This window comes from Castanea sativa, chromosome 4 (genome assembly GCF_040712315.1).
Source record: "Castanea sativa cultivar Marrone di Chiusa Pesio chromosome 4, ASM4071231v1".
NCBI classification, from domain to species: domain Eukaryota; kingdom Viridiplantae; phylum Streptophyta; class Magnoliopsida; order Fagales; family Fagaceae; genus Castanea; species Castanea sativa.
The window spans coordinates 47,220,668-47,228,378 of NC_134016.1; the positions used below are offsets into that span (position 1 = coordinate 47,220,668).

Genomic DNA, 7,711 nt, shown 5'->3' on the forward strand with positions numbered 1-7,711 from the left:
TTACGTGTTTAATAAAGTCTTGGGATATAATTTATTAATAAGGCCTAGAGTGCAATTATATTTATATAGTGGTATTAAATATAATTAATGGTAACTTTGGACTTGTCAAGAGTTGACGGAAAAGCCCAAGGCCCATTGGAGCTAGTGTCTTATTGGTCCTTTTTGGTCCCACTCCAAGCCACACACTAAAGCCCAATTGGAAAGGCCCAATAGGCCAGCCCAATTAGATAATCAGTTAGTTATAAAGGGAGAAACATACAGAATTTTTATTAGAGGAGTTTAGAAAAGAAAAAGAAACGGTGTGTGAGAGAGTGTGTGACACACTTTCATTCTCCCTTTGAAAAACTGATTGAGAGACCACACATCTTGGGCGTAAAGTGGAATTGGAGTGAAGATTAAAAGTGTTCCCAAGTGCTTCTAATCTTTGTTTTGAATTTCTCCACACCAAGGTACGCTATCTTGTTCTTAAATTTTGAAATTTACATTGTGCACGTTATCAATCATGAATGAAATAGATCCTTGTTCGTCGCTTCCGCTGTGTGTTTTGCATGAAATGCAAAACCAGAATTTTTCCTTCAGACAAGTGCTATGCGACCATGTTGTATCAGTATGGACAAGTGGTAGGCGACTATGTAGACTATGTTGTATCGACTTAGTTGTTATTTTTTTTTATTACTGAATGTTGTTGTAATTGAAGTAGTAACTATCCATTGTACTCGTTACATTAGTTGCGTTGTGCAGCTTTTGCCTATAATGCCAGCAACCGTACTACTTTGGCATTAGTAGCACTTACTTCGGCAAGTTCAACCACAGGGGCCTTGTTTGAAGCAACGATAGCTAGTTATTAGATTGTATGTTGGATTTACTCTGGTTAAATTTGTATGGTCTGTAGCTAAGAGGGCAACTATACTGCCCATGCCCAGTAACTATTTTAATCCAATTTCTTGCATTCAATGTATTCTTCAATTAATGTTTGTATACATTGCCCATGTGATGTGTTCTGGATCTAGTTTACAGTTGCAGGGGAAGGAAAAAAAATTTCTGGTATACTGCTGCAGGGGAAGAGTGTAACAGGAAAAAAAAAAAAAAACCCAGTAGAAATCGAGTCTCTAAAACTCGATTTCTAATCGGATAGTACAATTCGAGTTACAAAAACTCGATTTGTGTGGGACTTATTTACCAAAAAACCATTGAAATAGAAATCGAGTTTCAGAGACTCGATTTCCACTGGGAATTTTTCCAGTGGCACTTGCTCGTAAATATTTTTGAACTCTTTGCCTGGCGTACTCGCTGGTAATGAAGTCGAGTTCCATTGATGGAAATCGAGTGTCTAATACTCGACTTCCAATCGAATGGCATAATGGTAATACTACTAGTACAAATCGAGTTACAAAAACTTGATTTGTATGGGACGTATTTACGAAAAAACCACTGAAATAGAAATGAAGTGTTAGAGACTCGATTTCTACTGGGAATTTTTCTAGTAGCATTTAATCGTAAATATTTTTGAACTCTCTGTCTGGCGTACTCGCTGCTAGGGAGGTCGAGTACTGAATATAACTCGAGTTTCTAAGACTCGATTTACAATGTAAATCGAGTGTTTAATACTCGATTTATGTTGGTTATTTATTTATTTTAATCGCAGAACTATATTTCAAATTAACAACATCGAAATTGCAAATTATAGTTCCTATCTATCTTAAACTTTCAATGGGTAATTTGAGACTCTCGAATTAAGTAGTTTAGTTTACAATTGTAAGATTTATTTTGAAACCAAACCACCTTAAATCATAGGATTTAAATTTTATTAAAACTAAAATAAAATGAACCAAACTAGTAACTTATTTATCGTCCCTCTGACTTACATGCCTCAAATTTGTTCACTTTTTTGTGGTCAAATTTGTTCACTTTTTTGCCTGATTGTCTTACACAAAACATGTATTGATTGTATTCTATAATTGGTTAATGATATCCTCTAATATATTTTTTCCCCCTGATGTATTGTAGTCTTGTACAAGCATGATCGTATTTACTGGTCATATGGCTGTGTAACAAAATTCTGCTGTAAAGAAATGGAGGTGGTGTGGAATCTGGTGCATGTCAAAAGAGTGTTCAAAAATAAAAAGGTTTTCTCAACACCTTGAAAATTGTTTAAAAAAGAATTATAGGAAAAATATAATTTATGCACCTTAAGAAACATGGAATTTCTAGAATATATGGTTGTTGACACTTAACCTTTTATTGCCGAGACTCCAGATAACAATGAAAGTAACAGTTAAAAAATATCAAAGTATCAAATTCCCAAATAAAAATTTGTGCTGAGTATTTTATTTTATGCACGATCTTTTTTTTTTCTTCCTTTTTCTTGTTTTATTCCTCATAAAGTATCGAAGTTGACTGTGCATAAAATGGTTGGAAAAATGAAACACTAAAAGTGGGACATGAGATATTTATTAGAATTCCCTTGAATATTATGCTAACCTCCCTCATCAATTTTGTAGAAATTATAGAAGATCTAGCTCAGCTCTACCCAAAATTTTCTTATGATTTACCCCGACATTACCAACTTTTCCTAACTATATTTGGATATCAATGGGACCTTCCCCATAAGATATTTTAATGTGCTTGATTTCCCCTTTGTTTGCAATCAACACAGGTTGCTCTAGCTAATTGGCCACCCTTTCCAAGTATGATTTCTAGGTTATCTACGACAGTGCCTAAGGGCATCCATGTCAAGATGTTCCATTAATGGCTAATAATTTATAAAATAAGAAAATAATTATTTTCTAAATTGGCTGCTTTGCTCCAGCTTGTGTATGTGGCGTGTAAGATTGACTAATTCAAATACAAATCCTTCAAAAGTTTATTTATTTATTAGATAATTTGATAATTAAGAGTAGGATGATTTGAGTTTTGTATAACTCTGTTAGAAATATTAGGAAGTGTCAATTGAGCCATAAAACTCTTGACAAATCATTTGAAAGTTTAGAATTCAAGAAAACTGGAGAAGAGGATCAAGAACATGAAGCCAACATGAATGGAATGGTTGAAAGGGGCTTCGAAGGAATGATGAGGACAATTGTAACATAAGAAGAAGAAAAAATTCACTTTCATTTACAGTTTCCTATTTCCTATCCAACCCCACCCCACCCCCCGCAGGGCATGCACCGAGGGGAAGAAAAAAAAAGGGCCTCCAATAGCCCAATCTTTAGTTGCAGGTTAGGGCTTAAACCCAAACAATGATTGGCATTAAATTTGAGTTGCAACGTAGTGGTTGAAAAGCCATATGTTACCCAACTAAAATAACGTCCTTTTAATATTATATCAATCCCAAACCATTAAAATTCAAAAAAAGAATCACAGTGTTAGGAAAAGAAAACCTAGAAAACACAATATTCTCACTGCAATATGAATACAACCAACCACAAGAAAATTTCCGATATTTCTATTACTTATCTCTTCTGTTTTTATGCACAACTCATAGAGGCTACTATATCACATGTTAAGTACCAAAACAGTATTTGTGGTGTCAGACCATTTTAATTACATAATATCGGATCCTCTTCTGTATACTAAAGACCAGCGTTCCTTCTCAGAATGTCCAATGCCAGGGCCACAGAACGCCTCTATAGATGCATAAGGTATCCAAGTGCCACACTGACAAGAGCAACCATACAGACATACAATAGGGGGAAGCCACCTGAGCTCGTTTCACACTGTTCTTCCTCAACATCTCCTGCACAGAAGCCTGTTTGAGGTCTCTCAGAATGGAAAACAAACTTTGAAAAATGACCAGCAATCAACTAAGCGTAAATGTTTCAATGTAACATTTGGTGCTGCTCTCTTTAATTTTTACGCATCCCCAAGCATTAGAACAACGGCAAGGACAGGAAAAGCAGCAAGAATCAAATGGAGGGAGCAACAAGGATATGAAGCTTAATAAAATTGATGGTAAAAGAGGACAAAAAATGTGATGTGGATCAAGCAATGTTGGCAAGCTTGAAGAACAAACACACCAGAGGAACCAAAAGTAGTTCTCAAGATCAGTGGTAAATTATATTAGTGGGGTATGAGGGTATGACCAAAGCCCAATACCTCTGAGATGTTGCTTCATATGCATCATTCCAAGCCTAGATTAAGCATAACACTAATCAGTTTCAAAATAAAAATAAAGTTGAAGCATTCAATTATTTCCCCATCATGTTCAACAAGTTACATTCACCACCCCTGATGTACATCGTATAATCCGCAGAGTGGGGTATAAGTACCTTACAGGAGAAATTTGCTTTCTTTATGTCACTAAATAACCACTGAAGATGATCGACACTTTCTTTGGTTCTCTCCATCAAGAGGAGGCCACTGCTCTCTCGGTCAAGACGATGAACCTAACAAAATACCTCCATAAGAACAGCAAACTTCCTTTATATATATATATATATATATATATATATATATATATATATATATATATATTTCTTAACTTCATTAAGAAATAGAACTTTTACGTCTTTGCATTAAGGGGGACAAAGTACTCAATGGTATTCATGAAACAGAAATAAATAAACACATGGTCAGTAATGATAAGATGATTACGGCAGTAAATGAACCAAGCCGTTCATAAACAGCTTGGCTTTGGCTCGATAAAAAGCTTGTTTCTATTTGTTTATAAATGAGCCAAACTTGAGCCTTAATTTTAGGCAGATATAGCACAGATCTGCTTTCTCAACTAGTTACTATCCTATTCAACCTAGTTCTGGATTTCACTAAACAATCACAAACTGAAAAAAAAAAAATCTCAAACACAGAAAAAGCAGAAAAATAACAATATTATAAGTGGAAAAATCTTTTGTAATTATCTGGATCAACAACCTCATTACATAACAATCATTTTTTGAAAGTACAAAGTAATCATCTAAAACTAAAAGCTTACCAACTTAGGACCCTCATCATAATCATAAGAAAGAGCTGCAGCTGCCAGAGCATCCATTATGTTATGAACAGGCAGATTCCCCTAAGAACATAGTTATAAATATAAATATATATATATATATAAAAAGTTTAAGTGGCAAGTGGCAATTGAATAAACTGAAGCAACAGTCTATCATTAAAATGAATAGGGTCACAGGATACTGACCTTAACTGGCAGTTTTGGGGGCTTGTTTAGAACAATTATAGCATAGTCCTCAAATTTCAACCACCAATTAACAAATAGCAATATGGGCACAAAAGAATACAGAATCAACAACAAATATAGCCACACAGCATTTTTAGGCAGCAAATAACATGAGCATGAATTAAATGTAAGACATGCCTTGTACTTGACAAGCCTTTGCAAGTACTCTATCTCATCGGCATTTGGATATAGTGTCCCACTTGGAATAGTGTCAAATCTCTTGGAAATCCTGGTCTCAGCAACTGATACAGGTATGTAAACTCTTGCCCCAGCCTCCATGACCTCATTAGGCCTAATCTGTAGGTCAGCTGTATGATTGCAGATCAAGTAAACCCCCATAAAATCTCAAACAGTCAACAAATAGAAGTAGAAATAAAGGGGGGAGAGAGGGGGAGAGAGAACTTCATGTATCCATCTTGTGGATGTGTACAATGATGTTGTCAACAAGTTCTAGCTCAAAAGACACTTAAGGATGGAATACAAGGTGAGACTGTGCATCCAAAACTCACTAGTTGCATGTGTAACTTAACAATTGAGGAAAAAAAAACTGGGATGGGAGTGAGATTGTGGTTAAAAGCTAGTGTCAGTACCTTCCTCAAAGGTTTCATATGTCCTTCCTTGTCAACATTGGAGTCCTCCAAAATTGGGCATTCTATCTGGACCTAAAAAAGAAGAAATTACATAAGTTTATAAACTTACTTCTATAAAAATTCCAAAGTCCCTTACACACTCTATAAGAATAATGATTAGATTTATCCCTTCCACCAGCTCAAAATTTTAGGACAAATGGTACAGCATGTGGTACAATGGTTCAAAACTCTCCACTGTAGCTCCCATTTAAAATTTTTAAAAAATCCTTGTATTGAGCCCATCCATTGAGTTTGGGTCCACACATGCAACAGAGTATTAGAATATTGATTTAAATTACCAAATTCATCATCGTCCTATCAGTTTAAGCTTTTGAAACAACTAGTAGTTTACTAGTCACAACTCCTACTTAATATGGATAAAACTAACTGAATCAAAACAAACACAGATAAAGTGATATATAGAATTTTAAATAATCATAAAGTTGACAACCCAACCCAACTCTTCACAACCCAAATTAATATACTATTCAAACATAATAACCCACCAAAAAAATTTAAACATTTATACTCACAAGGCCTTTGTTGAAATGTGACTGAATCAGTGTCCAAAATCTCATCAAAGTAATACTTGACCCAACTGATAGCGGTGACCCGAGTGGACTGACCGGGGATGCTGAACGAGTTCTTTCTGGGTAGAGGATGAGCAGGAAATGGAGGCAAAGACAGGAGCTGCCGAGGCTTTGGACCTTCTTTTGGGCCACCCAATTGGGCTATGTTGTTGGAAACCTGGATTACTGGGTCAGCGTAAGCAGGTGATGGAGGATAAATTCTAGAGTATTGCCTAACAGAAAACAATATCTGTTGGCGATTGAGGATTTTCTTCGACATGCTAATTCTGATGAAAAAAAAAAGGGTAGTGTTGCTATGAGATTTAGAAGCTATAAGTCTCAAAAAGGAAATCAAATAATTTTTTTTGTAAGCAAGATTGATTACCTGCCAGTGCTGGGCTTTTTGGTTAGCATATGACTTTCCTGAAATGGTGCAGTTCACTCGAACTTCTACCCTCTTTCTGTGATGAATAACGAGTGATGGCTATTTAAACTTCATATGGAGGTTATACAGGTCCCTTAAATAAGAATCAAGTACATGAATTAATGTCAATAAGCTGATCAACAACTAGATTCTGATATTTCAAAAAAAAAAAACATTTGATATCATAGCAAACTGGGCATCCCCTTTCGGCACAAAACAAAAATTAACAACTATCATGACTCCACAAAAAGTGCAGGATCCATCCATTTATATATCTCCAAAGTACTTGATAGTTTCTAGCAACCGAACAAAGGCAACTTCAACTGGTCAACAAAGTCCCTTAGAATGATTCTATATGCTTCCATTTATTTATCTTTTTGGTAAGTATACATAGCTTCTATTTACAAAACAATAAACCCATAAAACCTTGTTAATTGCTCTACTTCTGATCCCAAGTCCCAACCATATATTACATAAAAGTTAAGCAAATGAAAAACGCTTGGTAAGAAGCTAAAGCTAGTACATCAGAAATTCACACATAGGTGACTTATTCACCAGAACTTCATAATGTTCTGAATTTCAGCTCTGCTTAAACAAAGCAAACCCACAAAAAACCGCAACATTGAAAATCCCAAAACATCTATTTCCCTTTAATAACCTTTACCTTACAGTTTCTCAGCAATCAAACGTCAATCAAAACATAAAACAAGACAAAATTTTCATAACATTCAACTTCAGCTCAACCTTAACACATCTAAACTTTAAAGACAAATACTTTCTCAATTCATTTGTTTCTCCTCCTTCCCAAAGACCCACAAGGGCCACAACAGCATAAAACACAAAACTTCAACTTTTTATTCTCTATTCATTTTCTTCCACTTTCTCAGATACCAAACACTAAACAATAAGTTCTCTC

The 7,711-nt window shown here is 35.1% G+C and overlaps 1 pseudogene; it reads right to left on the reverse strand.

Annotated features, from left to right (window-relative positions):
• Window positions 1-4,043: 4,043 nt before the first annotated feature.
• LOC142633043 (RNA pseudouridine synthase 3, mitochondrial-like) lies at window positions 4,044-6,651 on the reverse strand (annotated as a pseudogene).
• Window positions 6,652-7,711: the final 1,060 nt, after the last annotated feature.